Source organism: Channa argus, chromosome 18 (genome assembly GCF_033026475.1).
Source record: "Channa argus isolate prfri chromosome 18, Channa argus male v1.0, whole genome shotgun sequence".
Classification (NCBI taxonomy): Eukaryota; Metazoa; Chordata; class Actinopteri; order Anabantiformes; family Channidae; genus Channa; species Channa argus.
The window spans coordinates 3,881,527-3,900,053 of NC_090214.1; the positions used below are offsets into that span (position 1 = coordinate 3,881,527).

Genomic DNA, 18,527 nt, shown 5'->3' on the forward strand with positions numbered 1-18,527 from the left:
AGTGAGCCTGCTTCGCTCCTCTTTTAGCCAACCACAAAATCAGTGGCACTGTGCCTGGTACATCTCTTCACACATTTTAGGCTGCATTTTAAGTATACCTTATAAAATATATAATGCAAGCTAATACATCAGCAGTGGAGGAAGTATTCTCCTAAGCAAAAGTATCAAAACAACACTTTAAGGTACAAATATGTAAGCATCAAGAAAAAATTGACCTTGTGAACAGGTGAAAATGCGTAATGCGTTTGCCGGCAGGCAGACAACTCAACATGTCTGGGGATAAAGGTTTAATAAATGAGCATGTATTCAGCTGAAATTGATGAAGAAGCCAGGTTTAAAAAATCTTCTGTAAACAAATCAATCTTTAAAAAACCCATTTGAACCAACAAAACAACCATAATTATCCCAGATCATTGTCCCATCGCTCCATATCATTTGCACTAAACTACAGGAAACTATCACTAAATGAAACTGAAATAACCAGCTATAAAACAGTTTTTCAACATTTAAGCTGTGTCTTAATGCCATAATTCAGGGATTTTCAAAGTCTGACAACATGATAACATTTAATTATAGCAATAATCATAATAAAATTAATAATGATGATGATATTACTACTACTAAAAAAATAATAATAATAGGTTTTGATGTTCTTTTTGTCCTACTTACATTTAAGTAGCTTTAAGTTTTTAAACTACATGCCCCATGATGCTTTAGGAGACGCAACCAGGAAGCGTGCTGTTCTAATTGAGTTTGTTCTTTGAGCAATGGTCTGTTGCTTTACATTTTTGCTAAATTGGCACAATTAATACGTGCCGAATTATCTGTTTCAAGTTAGTGTTTGCAACAGACCCAAGGACGTACAGGCGACTTTCACTGGATTAATTTGATACTGAAGAAAACGTAAAAACGGGATGATTCTCAGGGAAGTTCTGTAGTTGTACGGGTCGTCTTTTTTTTTCTAGGAATTTTAAGTGGATGTACGAACTTTTCCACGCATGGTAATCAGAAATAATGTTATCACCAGAAAGTGTAAGTCACTCTGAATCTAAAAATATGTGTATCTTGTATGTGTGTTCAGATTTTAGATCTTATGAGCTTAAGTTTTCTAACCACCTTAATTCAAAACAAAAGTGCACTCATTTTAGATTTAGATTAATAATTTTAGATACGCATGATCATGTTCAAAGAAATGTATAATATAGATTTTTAAAGTAGTGAAAATCCTTTTAAAATTATTGTCGAACAAAAAAACAAAACAAAACAAAAAAAAAACCCTGGAAGTAAAACTATCTTGGTAGTAGTGATATAAAGTAACCATTATTACTTTAAAATGCCCGTTTTTTTCAGCTGGACCGTTTAAAAACATTTTGAAATGATAATTTCTAGGAAACATTTAAGTATAAAATTTGCTTCAAAAAGTACTTGACCAGGCCTGGTAGTTTACAGATATCCTTCATTAAGCTTTAAAGTGCAGATGCCTGATGTGGAGCCACCTGTACGATCATCAAACGCTGTACAATTTAAATGTCCTCAATTTAAGTCGTGTTGCATTAACCGATCCCTGAACAATGTATTGATGCTCTGTAAAGAATAAAAAAACCCCATCTCAGTATTTATCCTCCCAGTTTTTTGTATCACTCATATCCTCTCTCACTGCTTTTCCCTTGGGTCCACTTCTTGCTTCAGCTTTGATGAAGGACGGACGCCCGGGTAGAGGAGGTCAGGCATTAGCACAACTATCTAATCACCACCTCTCCTCTTTTCTTTCGCCTCCTCCTCCTCCTCCTGCCTCTTCCTCCTCTTTCTCCTCTGACAAGTCATCTGTCAACAGGGTGGTGTCTCCATTAGAGCAGTGGCACCTGAGTATTCCTCAGTCCCCCCTCACACACACACACACACACAAACACACACACATTTGTTCATGCATCTCCCTGCCCAGACACCCTCCTTTTAAGGGGGGAGATCAATGCTGCCAGCTCCATGCATCATTTGTCACACCACTGCCCTCCCGTTAATGAGCTTGTCTTGCTTCAGCTCCTCGTTCTCTTTCATTGCTCCTCTTTTCTCTTTCGCCTCTCATCCCTTGTTCATCTGACTATTTCAATCGAATCACTTTTTTTCTCCACTTGTTCCACTGTCAGCCACCTTCGATTGCCTCTCTATTTAGGTAATGACGCGAGTGGTTTTCTTTATAGTGATCGGACAGTCAGCTTCAATGAAGTAACAGTACAATTACCACACTGTAAATGTACTCTGTTATTTTATTTTTTATTTTTTGAAAGTGCTAATTAAAAGTATGCAAGTAAATCCAGGGACATCATTAGAGACTGTCTTCCTGTCTAAAAAGCAGTCATCTGACTAGTCCCATGAGAGGTGATGCATGGGCCCCAGGTTACCAAATGATACACCTCATCAGGCTTTGTGCCGTAGCTTTGCACGGGTGTGTGTGTGTGTGGGGGGGGGGGGGGGGGGGGATAAGTGGCTCGGTTTCTCTGTGCTGTGCTGTTTCGACCTCTGCATTTCCTGCATTGGATTTGGAGGATGTGGCTGCAGAGACACTGTGATCTGACATTGACTTTAGTAACTGTAACCCTGCTTTCCCCACAGGGATCAATAAAGTCTTAACTTATCATTAACTTTAATACTTTTTAAACTTTCCTTGGATGTAGGATTTTTGCTATATTTGTGACTGTAGTTTTATGGACCGGCTTTGCTGCGGAAAGTGCTTGCTGTATGACTTTGTGGGATTGTGTTTTTGGTTTTTTTTTGTAGAATACACGTGAAACATTAGGTATTTTTGCAGCCACAAACCCCTTTTGCAGGGAACAGAATTGTAAGTGCATCATGGTTTCTATGTGGATGTGCTGCCTGAATTTTCAGTGTCATGGCTGTGTTTAGATATATGCCTCATTTAGAAAAGGTTAGAGAAAGATTCTAGTCTGGCTTAATAGAAATAGACTTAGTTGAACAAAACCACAATCCTTCCTGAATTTTCAAGAAAGTACAGTTCTTGCCTAAACCTGACCACAGACAGGACTCAGGAGTCAAACAGGTCTGTGGCGTGAAAGCTGTGCCCACCATTGCACCCCAACCACCTCCTCGTGACTTGTGTTTCTAGAAACGTGGGTCTTCATCAGAACATCTTTGTCCACAGATTACGCTCCCTACGAAAATGGAACCGTTCGCAGTTTAGCTCCAGAGCCAAGCTCAGAGACTACATAGGCATCTCTCTACTGCAGGCGTCGCCCCACATTTGTGTTGAGCTACATTTTTGAAATCTCAAAATCTGCATTAAAAACAGTGGATTGAAGCCGTGGTGAGGAGTGTGCCGTCACGCGTTGTCTGCGCCTCTCCGACAGATTCTGTTTACACTGGGCAGCTGTTTAAAGACGGACTCGACAATGGCGTCGCCACACACAGGCAGCCCAGCGCCACCGCCACTGCTGAGTTCATTCAGTGCAGTAGAATGACGCCCTCCTCATAGTTGTGCTCCTAAATAGTGGCACCATTAACGCTTCAGTAAGTAGCAACGCAGTCCAGCTAAGAAGGCCTTTCAAACTGTGCCGAGTCGTCACAGCTAGTTGCATTAATGTGCTGGTGTTCTTCTAGACCATAATGGTTTCCCAACAATGACGAACGAGACTTAGAGGGGTCCTAAAGTCTGCAAATCACAGCTATAATGGATGGAGTCCTGTGGATACGGATACATTAAAAACATCTCACTGCAGAGGAGGAGTGAGACTTAAGGGGAACATTTGTCTTAAAACACTCTAAAAAGCCAGTCTTGGTGAAGTAAAGTGTATTTCTGGAGCCATTTTGATATTTACTGTCGTACTGATGTTTGTTAATATCACATTTGTCAGCCATGAACAATGGCTTCTTTTTAGACACACATGGAAGGAAACAAAGATACTGTTTCTCCACTAATAGTTCCCTCTATAGAGAACAGGAGCTTTAGGTGATACAGCTGCCAAACCTGCCGTCTTTTTTTTCTTTTAGCTCCTTGGTGTTTGCCATCTCTTGCAGAATGCCCTCGTATCTTTAGTGCGCCGTCTCTCTTTTCATGAATAAAAGCTTCATTTTGCCAGACTAAGCGTTCTCTGGTAGCCAGCATGGGTCACATCCCATTGGAGGTGGATTCAGGACTGTCAGTCGATACTTGGCAACGCGAGGACAAGCTGTCATCATTCTGTCCTACTTGTTCTATAAGAATGTAGAGGAGCTTGATGCAGAAATGTCGTTACGGCTGCACCCGCTGCTCAGCTCTGATGTCACGGATCATCCTTTCTGTCAGAGTGATGTCAGTCTGACCGTCCTTAGGTGGTCCAACCAAAGCCCTTCATAGGCAATTCCCATCCAGTCTAGTGGAGCCTGAGCGAATCAGTCAGGAAGAATGGGATAAAGTGTCCAACTAAATCCAGGTGTGAGAAGCTTGTAGAGACACAAAGCTGCTGCTAAAAAGCAGCAAATAATGGATCTGATTAATTTTGTAAACGAGAGATTTCAGTGGTTGACGTTTGAGGAAATGTTTTCACTTTGATGTTGTGTGTATGAAGGGAAAGATTCCAATTTAAATGTACAACACCAAGCAAAGTCCGCAAAAAGTGAAGCGATCTGAATGTTTTGTGAAGCAACAATATGCTTCCACATAAACATCCTCTTTGAAGGGATGATAAAGAGCCATCCCTGTTTGTATCCCAGTGTGTGAGGCTCTCTGCTGCCACTGCCTGGCCTTCTCTAAATCCTCCTCCCCTCCCTCCCTCCCTTCTCATCCCCTCAGTCCACCAGCTGGCCCATTGCTCAGTGTTATTATTGGATTTCAGAAAGCCGCGAGGAGGCATCTATCACATCTCCCTTCGTCACCCCCCTCCCCTCGTTCACACTCATTCTTTCATTCATCTTTTTCCTTTTTAATAACTCCCTCTCTGCTCTTTGGCCATTAATAAAGATGAACTCACTCTGCTGTCGCCTCCTGCCCTCATCTCTCTCTCTCTCTCTCTCTCTCGGTAGTCTCTTCCTAAAATCCCTCTCCCACCCCACCCCCATCTCACTTATCTTCCTCCTTACACTTTCCCTGATGTCCTCCCCCCGCCCTCTCCATCCATGAGTTCACCCTCTTGTCCTCCCTCCTTTCCCCTCACCTCTCTTCTCCTTCAATTTCTCTCGGGCTGACACAGCAGTCCATCATGTGCCGGGCTTTGGACGCCGGCCTCCCTCCTGACGCCCTCATTCATCAGGACTTTGAAAAGCAGAAATCACTCTCTCCTCTCCTCCGCTGGCCGCTGCCACTTATTGCGCTATCCATCACACCTGGCGGATGATCAATATGAGCCTTTCCCCTTCGCACCCTCCTCTCCCTCACCCGCTGCTCCTTTCTCTTGCCACAATCCCCCCTCCACCCCCGCCTCCTCTTTCCTTTACTCCACATTGTATTTCCTTCACGTCTGGCTCTTTGCAGCCCAATTTTGTGTGAGAAAACTGAACTTGTCAGCCCTTTTAAAGACCTGAAAAAGCAGAAGGACGTGTCCAGTGGTAGCATGTGACAAGGTACTGTATTTAAGGTGCTTTTACTACATTTTCAGAAAATATTTCGTTTTTTACTCCACGTTTCTTCTCAAAGTATAGATCCTATGGATAGTTCTTTCTCACAAAGTCGTGAGATTCCAGTTCCTTGAACATGCTTTTGAATTTCAGATGCTTCATATCAACAGCAGTAAATAATAGTTGCTCATTTATTTATAATTGGACACTTTATTCTTCATTTATGCCGTACTGTTTGTAGACACATGGCACATTTTGCATCCTTACCGGACCTGTTGTCCTTTGACAAAAAGTCTCACGTGTTGCTAGCATTTCGAAATAACCGGTGGTGGACTTTCTATTTTACTGGCAAATTACAGGATTCTTTGCAGCAAAGTTCTGAGAACATTATTTGGGAAAAATAGCAGACCTGAAAAATAAGGCATCCCCCCTTTATCTGGTTACTTTTCAGATTTTAGAACCCTTATAAAAGTCTTTCTTCAAGTCTTGTCAGTTTTTTCTTTTTCCAGTTTTATCAGAGACATTTGTATGGTGGCCCTGAGAGCTTGTTTTGCTCCAACTCAAAACAGATGGAAAAAGAACCCCTCAAAAAGTGGTAAATAAATAAACACAAAATTTAAAAAAAGTTATTGGGAAGCTACATGTACTGTTCATTTATATATCGAAATCATGCCAGTCACCATAGCAACAACAAGCTTATACCAGCCCTCTGCGTCCCTTTTTAGTGTCCCCTGGAAATAGACATGGCAGTTGTTTTCAGGGGGCACAAAAATAGGATGGACCACATTTGCATTATCACTTGTGCTTTTCGCATATAATCTGTATTTGGATGTGTTTTTATGAAATGCTGTGTCGAAGTTGTCTAATTGGTGAGTTTTCTTTATTGACCTGTTTTTTTTTCTTCTTTTGTCTGTTTGCATGTGCTCGAGCTCTCAGGGTCCCCTCTAAAGTTCCCCTCTAAACCTCTTTTAATCAATTTGGTGATGGAGTCTGTAGAGTTCCAGAGATGTTGAGATGTTTGACCCTCTGATTGATGGCAACAGATGAAACAGCAGTAAAACAGCAGTAATACAATTATATAAGTTTATCCTGATGGGACCGTCACTGGCTGGACACTTGTTGAAATATATCTATGCAGCATAGGTTGTATTTCTGTAAATATTAGGACTCAAATTAAGCCAGAAGAGCAATTTTTTTTTTTTTTTTTTTGGACTATCTTGTTTGGCAGCAGTCGGAATTAATGTTGTTATTTCACCGATCCCTCTTCAGGTAGGACCCAGTTAATGGGGGCAGGCAATAACGGGGGCTATAATTCTGCTGAGAGCAGCTTTGCTTTTTAAAACTGATTTGTTCAGGACACAGGAGTCGTTAAGCGCCGCGGCCGAGCCTCCCAGATCCTAATGCCTTTCTAATCTCCTTTGGTATCGCTAATTCTTTTCGTTCTATACCGCCATTAAACTTTTTCACAGGTTCTTGGCAATGAATTAAATTACACTGGATGTATTGAGCAAACTAACCATAAATTGGCCTTTGCTGCCCACACTGGTGTGGGTGGAAAGCTGAGAATACACTGGTTAAGTGGCTGCAGCTGCACAGCAAATGTGAAGGGGGCAAAAAATAGAAAACATACTGTTACACAGGCTTCTACATGCTTCATGCAATCATGGATTATTATTCATTTAGAGGCACAGATTTAATGTAAACACGCAAGCTGCACAAGAACCCAGAAGGTTGTTGGTTTCACCAACACTTATTCACTACTTATCCCCAAATTTTGTATTTATAATCCATATATAACCCTGTCAGCGATAAAATACAGCTGTTGTTGTTGCTGAAGCTTCAAAAACACTCCTCTAGTTTCCAACTTTTACATTTTTGGTTCGGATCATTTAAGTTGAGCAGAAATTACATTTCTAGAGACTATGTTTTCCTGTATTGGCAAATAGTGCTGCGGATGAAACACATTTTCCCGACATCTTTGCTCGATGTTTTACTGTTATGCTCCAGAAAAGAAGCTGAAACAGTTGATGTTTATTACAGCTTTAAGTGACAATCAGGAGGCAGTGGCAGCACACCATCCTAACAGGATGGAGTCTGTTAGAGAGAGAGGGTTCAGGAGTTCAGATGAGGGGCAGGCAGAGACCCGAAACTGGCAAATGATGGCAGGAAATAACACAGATTATCTTGGTATATGGAGATAGTATGCAGCAAGTGAACCATCAGTTCTTCCAAGTTGCTGTGTTGGACAGCGTAAAGATCTGAGCCAGATAGTGATGATGAGGTGAGCATCTGCTGACGACAGGTCCTGAGAGGTCACTGCAGCGGTCCAAGGAAGGATGACTAACCAACTAACCATCCACAGAGGTCGTGGATGTCCAAGGCTCGTGGGGGGTGTGCAGGGCAGCCTTTCTGGTTCTATCCCGCAGAGAAGCTACTGTAGCTTAAACTGCGATTGACGGAATACATGTGTAAATGAAGTAACCCTGAATCTTTCATTGTTTTATGTTAATGATGTCTTTTCTCACCGACATGGCATCAGAGACTAAGAGCTGCGCAACTGTCTCTTAAATGTGCTTTTTCTAAATGGATTCAGTGAATGTATGATCTTTGGCATTTTGATTGAACAGATATTGCTACGTTTGGAAATGAGTAATTTCTCTGTGACAATAACTTAGGAGCCCAGATAGATTTCTCCAAACAATCACAGATGCCTTGATCTTGTGCAACATTAACCAAAAGGATATGTCATGCTCGACAATAGTATATAGCTTAGCTAGCTGTACTTAAATATTACACAAGGAATTTCAGGCTACAACAGGGAAAACTGTGCAGCAGAAAAGGTTTCCCCCCAGAGTGTTTAGGAATTCTGAAAATACCTCTAGCTTTCATATTTTCACCTTACTCACACACATTCGTCAGCATTACTGAAAAGTGACGTGACCCCGGAGTCTCTGTGATGTGACGGGGGGATCCCGACATAAAGCGAACCTGCCAGCACCTCAATTATCTGTCATTAGCAGCCAACACCGAACAGGCGGAGGATAATTTGACAAGCTAAACTGATGCTCTTTCATACGGCTCCGCTTCGCTGGACATGAGTAAATATGTTCTCAGGCTAATCCGTATAAATGGAAGAGCTCTGTTTGAACAGATGAGAGAAAGTGAAGAACCGGGAAGCGTGGGTGGTAGACGGAAAGAAAAGGTTTGATACAAGTCATGATATTATGATAAATGCTGAATGCAGAATTGTGTATTTGGCAATAACAGCATTTAAGAGCTGAGCTATAGACGTTTCACGTGAACAAGACTCATGAGTGGCGCCAAACCTTGTGATGATAATCAGTACTGGGGTGATTATGGGCTCATCTTCCCTGGACCCCTTAATAATCTTGAAGGTCAGAATTTCAGCTGTTTTATCTCTTAATGATTAATTCATGATTTTAACGGGCAGGTGCTGGCATTAGCACCCAGTCTCAGCCCCTTCCCTCTCCTCACTACTCTCTTATCTGTCTGAAAACAGCAAATGACAGACAGAGCACATTTAAAGAGGAACGTCTTGTAGGCATTTTATGTTAATACAAGTTTTTTTTTTCTTCCATCATTTCTTTTCCTCAACATTGTTTGTGTCTTCTTCAATCCATGAACGCAGATCTTTTACCTAGGTAAATAGTAAGTAGGAATTCCACAGTGTGGAAATATCATCAACAGATTATGATAAAATTGGTCCCCAAACCCTGTTTTTTTTTTTTTTTTTATGGTTGTGATAATTTTATGTTGCTTTTGTTTAGGGGAGTATTTCTAGGCTGTTATTAATCATGAGTGTGACACTTGGTTGTTGATGGAGCTCTTTTAAACCTGAAATAAGCACAGCTTTGGCCCTTAAGTCCCAGAATGTACGATGGCCAAAACATTAGAACCACCTAAAATGCACTCCAGTACAACTCCACCACCCACTATGAGTAGAATGATCACCTTTCTGACAGTTTCAACCTAAAAAACAGAGAAATTGTGAGGTTGTAAAAGTAGAAATCATGACAGAGCTGCTGTACTGGATTGCATTAAATTGTACGAATGTACCTAATAAAGTGGCCACTGAGTGTATTACATAAATAATAATTGAGCGAAAATAATGTGACAGTTTGGATTTAACAATGTAAAATGAAGGGAGCAACCAAATGGGAAATAATATAAAGTTCTGTGAAAGTTCCACAGCTCTCCTATAGTGGTGAATATGTTGGCATACTATTAGTAGAAAAACAATCAGCCGTGCATGTTTTTACTTTTCAGCTTCCTAAATTACTTTTATCTGCAAAGGCACAAAGATGCATTTTTAGAAACGTAACTCCAGCTTAACTCTGACAGTGTGTTTCAACTGGGCGATGGACCGAGAGGAACCGGGCTTTCACTCAAATCTGGGCCCGAAATAAGCAAGTTTTACAAAAAAGTAAATGAAAAAATCATTGCCGAACAAGATGCTGCCAGCAATAGTGGACCAACACCATCAGTCTCCTCATCACTCTACACTCCTCTGCTGCTCCATCACTGGAAAGTCGCATACTTCCTGTCTACATGTCATTATATATACGTTTAATCTCCTTATATCTTCGTATTTGTAGTTTTTAAAAACATTTCCACTTGATTTAAGATGCTCAAACTCCCAAAGTTTAGTTGTTTGTGTGCACAGGCTAAAAATGCACATGCGAAACTAATTGGTGCAGGTACTGCAGGGCTGGTTTGAGCTGTATTTTCCCTCCCTGAAAGAAAGGGACATTTGGAGAGATAAACAGAGTGAGGGAGATGCATTAGTTGTGTCACTGCGTGCCGTCTCTGCTTCCCCTTCGCCCTGCTGTCTGTCAGCTGTCAGGACTCTGAGTGAGCGGGGACACTTCTGTCTGACACGCGGGGACCAGGTGGAGGGAGAGACATCAGGAGAAATAAAGCAAAAGAGTGACAGAGATACAGGAAGTGACACAGAGGGCGAGAGATGTTTCTCTGCCTTTCAGCACCTGCACATCCTGTGAGAAACCTCTTGTTTGGGAGTTAACGGGTCAGACACTGAAGCTCTGTCACTCTGCTGAATGAGCTGTACGGGCCATTACAACCCCAGTAGCATTTTCAAGATGTTAAAGAGCCAAAGCTGAGACATTTAATAAAATATATTACGCAAAACTGGATGTTGTGACCAGAAATATGGGAGGGATTGATCACAAGATGGAGATTAGATACGTCAAGATAAAACATTTAATATTGTCATAATCTATGTTGGATACTTATCCAACATAGATTTAATCAGACATGGATCATTTTTAAATGTATCTGGACAAAACAATCCCCACATTCTGGGGTATTTTAGGGATTTGATGTTTGAACACTTGATCGAAATCATTAATAAATACATTTAGCTTCAGATGAATTGAAAGTATTTCCAAAAAGTGTTTTAAATGAGTTCTATCAGTAAGGGTAACATTTTACTGGATTGACTGCAGAGGTTTGGTTAAAAAAAAGACTTGATGTATACAGCAGGTGTATGAAAGAAGTTAGAAACACAAGCAGTTACACAATGTTACATGATTTTTTTGAAGTTGGACTATTTAGTTATGCTGAAAACTGTGAAAGTGCAGCAGCAGAGAACTTAAATGCCAGCTCATACTTTCCAGTTGCCATCGCAGTTTTGCCACTTCGCAGTGTTCAGTCTCATCCTGTCGTCTTATTTTTTCACCATTTCTGTGGCCAATTTGTTGCAAACTATACGGAACATACTGTATACATTCTTATTTCTGCTTCAAGGCTTTGATTAAGTTGAATGAATCCATTTATGGTAAAACCAGACTTGGCTGCAAAAATTACAAAATGATATGCTGGACAAGAACAAATGCCTGAAGAGAAAGATTCTTCCTTTTTTCCACAAACACACAGTCAAGAAGTAATTAATAGCTTTGTATGGATCTAAAAAGCTACTAAGTACGTAAATAATTAGTTTAATAACCTGCCATAAAAATGCCTTACTAAAAAGCAGTACCACAACTAAAACCTCAAAGCCATAGTAATGTGTGTACTCTTTTTCAATACTTTTTAATAGAAATATAGCAATAGTGCAAACATATTCCCTTCTGAAGGCCTTCGAACGGAGGCTCAAGAGCTTTAGAACGGCCAAATATTTCTGCTTTACTTGGAAGTTATGTAGCATCTTGTTTACCGAGATTTCATCAAGAGCTCTGGGCAGAGTGGAGGGATTTGTAGTCTCATGTCACGGCTAAACTCGGATCCCCAAAAAGTTTTAATTTTTACAACTTGACAACCCGATGTTTTAGTGTGTCACAATTGAGCTTTTTGGTGCAAACCGTACACTGCATGCCAAATAATGTGGACGAATTGGTTTCACGTAGTTTGGTGCTGTGCTGGGCGAGTGACGGATGGGACATTCCTACCAGAACGAGCTCCTCTCTTCTTTCCTTTCCCTCCGATGACCTCTGACTCCTGATACTGTGTGACATACAGTATCAGGGGTGATGCAGTGCTCACGCTGACCTGTTGATCCCCAAATAGTCTTAACACAACCCAGGGACATTCCTCCCGTTATCCTGACACTGCAAAGCATAAACACCTATTTATATGCCTGGGGAAAAACTGGATTGCTTTTTGTGTCTATATTGACCAATATCAGGGTTTTTCCACGTTTTCCCCCCTCTGAGAACATGTGGCATCAATTGTTTTTTGGCTACACGCACCCACTTTAATCCTTCATCTTGCGAGACAGCGCAAAGAGGAGAGGAAAGAAAGATGGGAGTGTCAGCGAGGAAGCACACGGCAGCTGAGGGTCATTAATCACTGTCATGACAGGGAGAGAGACGGAGGGTGAAAGATGTGAGAGATGGAGCGCAGCAGACATGGCAGGAATCGCTCTCTCCAGAGATGAGATGAATCAACCCATTCAGCGGCCTCTGCTTTGTTGTTGATACGAGGCTGTGACATCACATCCTGAAGGGCTCTGAGTCAGTGGAGCAGCAATGTCCTGGTCAAAGGGGAGGGGAAGTGAATGCATCACGCTCTGACCGGCAAACGCATATGGATTGTGCATTGAATTACTGCCAGTCTGGCAGCTCCCAGAGGCCCTGAATATCTCATGAAGACAACTGAGTTATGGATGAGGAAAACGTCCAGACTCCGTTGGGAGAGTCGGCTTATCAAAGACGACGTTGACGTGTGCTGACAAAGAATCACATCATCAAAAAGGTTAAAAAGCAGTGCAGCGCCCTGTTTTATCTCAAACGCACCTCATTCATAACTTTAAAAACTGCGCCTCCCTCACAACTGTGTCAGATTGTAGCTCCAGTCTCCTCTGTTGCCTTTACCATTATTCAAACTAACTTTTGCTTTATTGTCTATAATATGGATAACTAATTTCAAGCTTGCACAATTCAGCTGTTATTAAGCTTGTTTCTTTGTATTATTTTTGCGTGTTGCTGATTAGTGCTGGTAGTTTTTTAAATGCACACACCCACCTGCTCACATTATAGCCACGCCTCTCGCGCTGCTCGGCCCACCGGCAGGCTTCCACACACTGGCCAATGGGAAGTGAGTGGAAACTTTCACGTAACTCGCTGAAGAAGAAGAACTGCATATTTTTGGAATTGTAAACTTTCTGAAAAGATGTCAGTAGAGGTCCACGAGAAAAAATATGAAACCAAAATCATTTATAATATGGCCTATTTAAGTAAAATTAGTTATGCTAAAGTGTAGACTTACTGTACTCTGTGGCAAATATGTTTTATTACTAATATTAATATTTTGACTACTAACTATTTTAGTTTGGTAATTTTGCATTTGCCAGTGAAGTGGCCGTATGGTTGTCTGGAGATAGAACTGGAAAATGTGTTGTTAGTTAAACAATATGGATAAATCCACAAACATATACATGTAAATAATGTTTGTTATAGATTTGATTCAATTGAATATGATAAAATGCGATCTGTTTTGTATGGTTTTACATCTTCTGCTTTCCAACGTGTGACCTTTTTTGTCATATTTGTTTCACACCTGATGCAGAAGAATAAAAAAAAAAGAGACACGTGGTCGGTTTTCAAATCCGGTGAAAGTGAATACAAACGTTAAGGAAGTGACGCATCTCATTTCTTAATGGATCGCAGACCTTCGCGATCCTTCTCGACTAAAGATAAGGGGCATAATCACGAAACCAAAAAATATGCAATACAATTTTCTCCCTTTTGGATTCAGTTTTAAACGACTGAGCAGCTTTGTACTGTATGTGGTATAGAAAAAAAGCAATTTAATTTCAGTTGGACCTGAAATACGAGAGGAAAGGGAAAGCTGAGGAATGAGCGTGATGGTAACTCCTTTCTCTTGCCCACATTTCATACCGCGACTCTGGCCTGCTGTCCTGCGGTCGACTCCTCAATATAAACCAGATACTTGAAATCACGATACCTTATTATTCTGGCCATCCTGCAAATCTATAACATCCATTTGCTTCAAAAATGGAACGGGCAGATTGCATGTTGTGCATATATTTTTCTTCCCTCAGGCTGAGATGTCAGGGCGGAAAAAAAAAAGTCAGAGTATGATGAATGTGTTCTGGCCAGAGGAGAGTGGGTGGTCTGTATCTGTCAGCGCTGCTATTACAGTAGACAGCAGAGTTACAGGCCAATAAGCTTCACTATCATCACCATCATCAGCAGCAGATCCCCTTACAACAGCTCTCAGCTGTCCACATCACAACCCTGACAGCACAAACATGTACTTACCCAGAGAGCTCTGCACTTCAGTGTCTCACATTAAAAAAACATTTGGCTGTTCCACAATAAGTTCTTAAAGGGCCTGTTCACCAAAATGACAGACTTGGTTCTCGCTCCTTGAGGGATTTAGCCGTGCAGCGTAGCTTTGAGATGGGTTTCTCCTGAGTGGAATGTTTTGTGTTTTAACGGCCAAAGCACCTGAGAAATCAACAGAAACCCATCATTCAAAAAAGGCGTCTTTGTGTTACGTTAGGTCACTTTCTGCTACCCGGGCATCAAAGGTGCCTTTAAATTACTGCAAATACGCCCCCACACCCACATGTTGCATTCTCTTTATTTAACAGTATAGTGCAATAGTTCTGTATGCGATCATTCATTTTGCCACTAGTTGATTCATACTCAAAAACGTCCATCATATTTTCCTGAGCCCATGGCGATGTCTTCAATCTGTCTCAAACACCTAAAGATAGTCAAGAAAACCTGCATTCATTCGTATTTCCGAGACCGGAATTTTATTTTATGCTTTTTTATTTATTTTGCGTTCTCATGCGATTTCTGGTTCAAGCCCCCCAGGAACGGTCCTGGGCCGTGAAGCAATTTTTGGCCAAACCGTGTTACAACAACATCTGCATTCATCATGTGGCTCACACTGGCACAAAAAGCCTTTTCCCCACAGCGAATTGGATTTATCTAGGGTTGCAATTACTTTAATTTTGTATAATCATAATTTTATCCATTTGGGTTAGTGTCATTTGCAAAAAGAGACATACGATTATTTTATTTTATCCCGCTTGTGTGTCGTACGTTAGCTTCCTCAGTCCTAATGCACATTCTCTGTCCCCAAAACGTGAAAGCATGCAGAACACGTGGCGACTTTTTGGAATTCACAAACATTAATATGCTTTCCAGAGTATGTGCCACCGAGCAACTTTTCTAGAAATGAATTGGTTGCCACCTTGTAACCCAATATTCTCCTTAGAGGATTTAGATTTGCATTTTTCAAAAGTGTCATAAATCAACAGGTGCTCTTACTGTATGGACACTGAATGAGGTTTTCTTGCCTTGGATAAAGATTCCTAAAGCATTTACAACACAAGTAAAGGGGTCCAGAGGCAGCCTGATAAACATTTTAACAATATTTGTACCGAGGGAGATCTGTGGATCCTGGCCCCTGTCATTTTTTTCTCGGGGGGGGGGGGGGGGGGGTATTCAGCCATCTGACTGTAGATTTAAAACAGCCTTGAAAAATACATCCACAATCACACTTGGACCAAACAAAAATCATCTCAAAACTAACAAACCGTATATTTGCCTCTAGCACTAATTCTAAAAATTAAGTTTGTAGTTTGAGTTAATAAAACCACTTTAATTTCTCTGCTGTTTTGGGCATCATTGTGTTGGTAGAAGAACTGGCAGGAAAAACGCAGATCATCCGCATGTTCTTTCCCAGTATCTTCCCCCTTGTTAACTTCTTGTTTACCTGTGTTTTCTCAGAGCTGTGACGCTCATTCGCTAGAATTTCTATGAGAGACTTACTGGAGCAAGACGAGACCAGGCTTCATAATTACTGAGCTAAACAGGAGAGAGCTGCTATCAAAATGTGTGTGTGTGTGTGTGTGTGTGTGTGTGTGAGAGAGACAATGGTCTGTGGCGCAGATTCATGGCTGTGAAAACATAACACACACACACCCATATATAGAGGGCAAACGCAGGCAACACTGTTATCTGTGGGATTGTGGAGGAGAATAATGAGGTCACCCATATGAGCCAACTCCACTGTGTTCCATTAATGAGGGTGCTGCCTGCCGCTGTGGCCGGCTACAAGGACACATGCACGGTAGATCATCCAACATTATCTGTCCTCTGTCACTTTGCCCGGCGCCCATTCGCAGCCAAAGCGAGAGCGTAGCAGAGCACGGAGCCAGAGCAGAGCGAGCTGCTGCTTTCTGATGTATCTCTGTAGCTCACGTTAGACCCCCTGACAACACAGCGTTGATTTATGGATCCTGCAGACAGTCACAGCTAGCAGACGAGTGTTGTGTACTCACGTGATTGATTATCCCGTCTGCCTTGTCTGTGGCATTTCTGAAATGTAATCTCTCTAAACAGCACGAAAGGTGTGAGACCGCAGAGAAAACACCCCCCTGTCCCGCTCCTCCCCCGTGTACACCCTGGCCCATATTGTATTAGCATAGCTATGCTCAGGCTTGCAATGAAATTGATTTCCCTCCCTTCCTGTAAAGCTCTCCCCAGGATTAAACCGTCAGCGTGTGATTTACTGTACCCTCGCTGTAAACAGTGTCACTCCTCCATGCAGCTCTTGACTGATGTGCCAGCAAGTGTTTTGTGTTTCCACATTGTCACATCATCATAAAGTACATTTCTTTTTGCTTACAGTACAATGACAACAGCAATGAATACCATGGCTGTGGAGCAAAGAGACATTACAATCCTTGGTGGGGTGGGAGATACAAACACAACGTACAAAGATGTTTGAGTCACATCTCATTTGTTAGAGAGAGTAACCCCGCATATCAGCGCCGATGTCCAAATTTAGTTCAAAGTCAAGTCTAAATTTCGATTCTTTAGGATTCTTTAACCTAAGAAAAACACAGAATATGAAACTGACACTGGATGTGACGCAGCCGTCTCTCTCTTCCTGCTCTGCCCTTCTACCATCTACATCACTGCACAGCCCTTCAGGTATTAGTCAGCATTGGAAGCATTGCAGAGATATGTACTTGTAACCAATCGGATTGATTAGTAGGTTCTGGAGCTTCCTATTTATGACCCGAGAGACGTGTGCGAATGTAGCAGAGCAGGGAGAGGGAGGGCTGAGTGAGGAAAATATGCAGAAAATAGACGTTTGCCCGACACCAACACAGAACAATAAGGGATTTTTTGCAACATTTCAGGTGCGCTACATTTTGAGTGGCTGTTGCCTTCATCTCGATTCACCTGCCGCATCAAGCGTCGCTGCATCAAACCCTCTGTGTTATCATAACCCATAGTAATGATTGCTGAAACTACCAAAATGACACAGAAGTGGAACTGAAATGATCTTCTAAAGCTTCCGCACTGACGCGGTCCCAACAGCGACAACTCTGGCAAAGCTTCTCATTTTTCTTCCTGCGTTTATGAGTGTGTCTGCCTCTGTGTAGCTGATGATAAATGAGCTCTGCAGACCCTGAGAGAGCGCGCACAGGAAAGAATAATGGGTATTTAAGCACACTTGTAAATTACCAACACATTTGTCTTAGACTGTCCCCTTAGGGATGTCTGACGGCACAGCACACAAAGTATATAAAGCTTGCATACATCTGTTCCACATAGCCTTATTGGATCTGCTGAAATCACTTAAATACAAACTGTCACGCCATATACTATAATTCATACTTTGACAAAGTGCACAGAGCAGTCGTTGCTGCCTTTGCGCCTGCGTGTGTGTTTGTGCGTGTCTATGAGTGAGCCGGCCTCAGCAGGTGTGCGTCGGGTCACACAGAGTCCACGGCGATGTTTATCTCCGAGCACCGAAGACAGGCATGCCGGACCGCCTGGTGGGAAAATGGGATTACAGCTATCTGTTCCTCTGCGGCGTGCTGAGCGCCAAGCCTCTGAGTTTGCAGTTACATGCTTCCCATCAGCTGCACACATGCTGTCTGCCGCTTTGTTATGCAAAGGTGTCTGACCGAGCAAAAAAGCCACACAGAAAATGTAAACCTGACGATAAAATGTTTGGCTTTCAGGATTTAGTGACAAGAGGGAATTAGCATTACAGTTATTAATTACAGAAAACACCAGCTCCGCTTTGAACTTGATGACTTTCCTCTGACTTTCTCATTGGTTCCTGCTTCCTGTTTTCAGTTGCCTGCCAAAGTCGGGATCATAACCAGCTTTGTGTTCCTTCAGCCGTGACCTGCCGAACATCTTGTCGAAAAAAAGCCAGAGCCCTCCAATTCATCATCCCCATTCATAAACAGCCATTAATGTTTATGACAGGTGTCGTGACATGTTTACGACAGCATTATGTCTGCTTTACGAGACCACTGTCAAGTCAGGTTTTACGACCACGGCGCCTGGAGGCAGCTAGGGGACCGCTGGCAGCGCGTCCAAGAGGTTGTGGGATGTTTAATCAGTTACTCAAACACACTCACAAATAAAAGGAGAGAGCAGTGTTTGGCAGAGGAGTCAGTCTGTTTGACAGGGACAGCCATCAAACCTTCTCATTAA

At 42.0% G+C, this 18,527-nt stretch overlaps 1 protein-coding gene across 2 annotated transcripts in view; it reads left to right on the top strand.

The window, feature by feature from the left end:
- c18h2orf42 (chromosome 18 C2orf42 homolog) overlaps nt 1-18,527 on the top strand; it is a 90,820-nt gene that overhangs the window by 18,562 nt on the left and 53,731 nt on the right. The window lies entirely within an intron of this gene.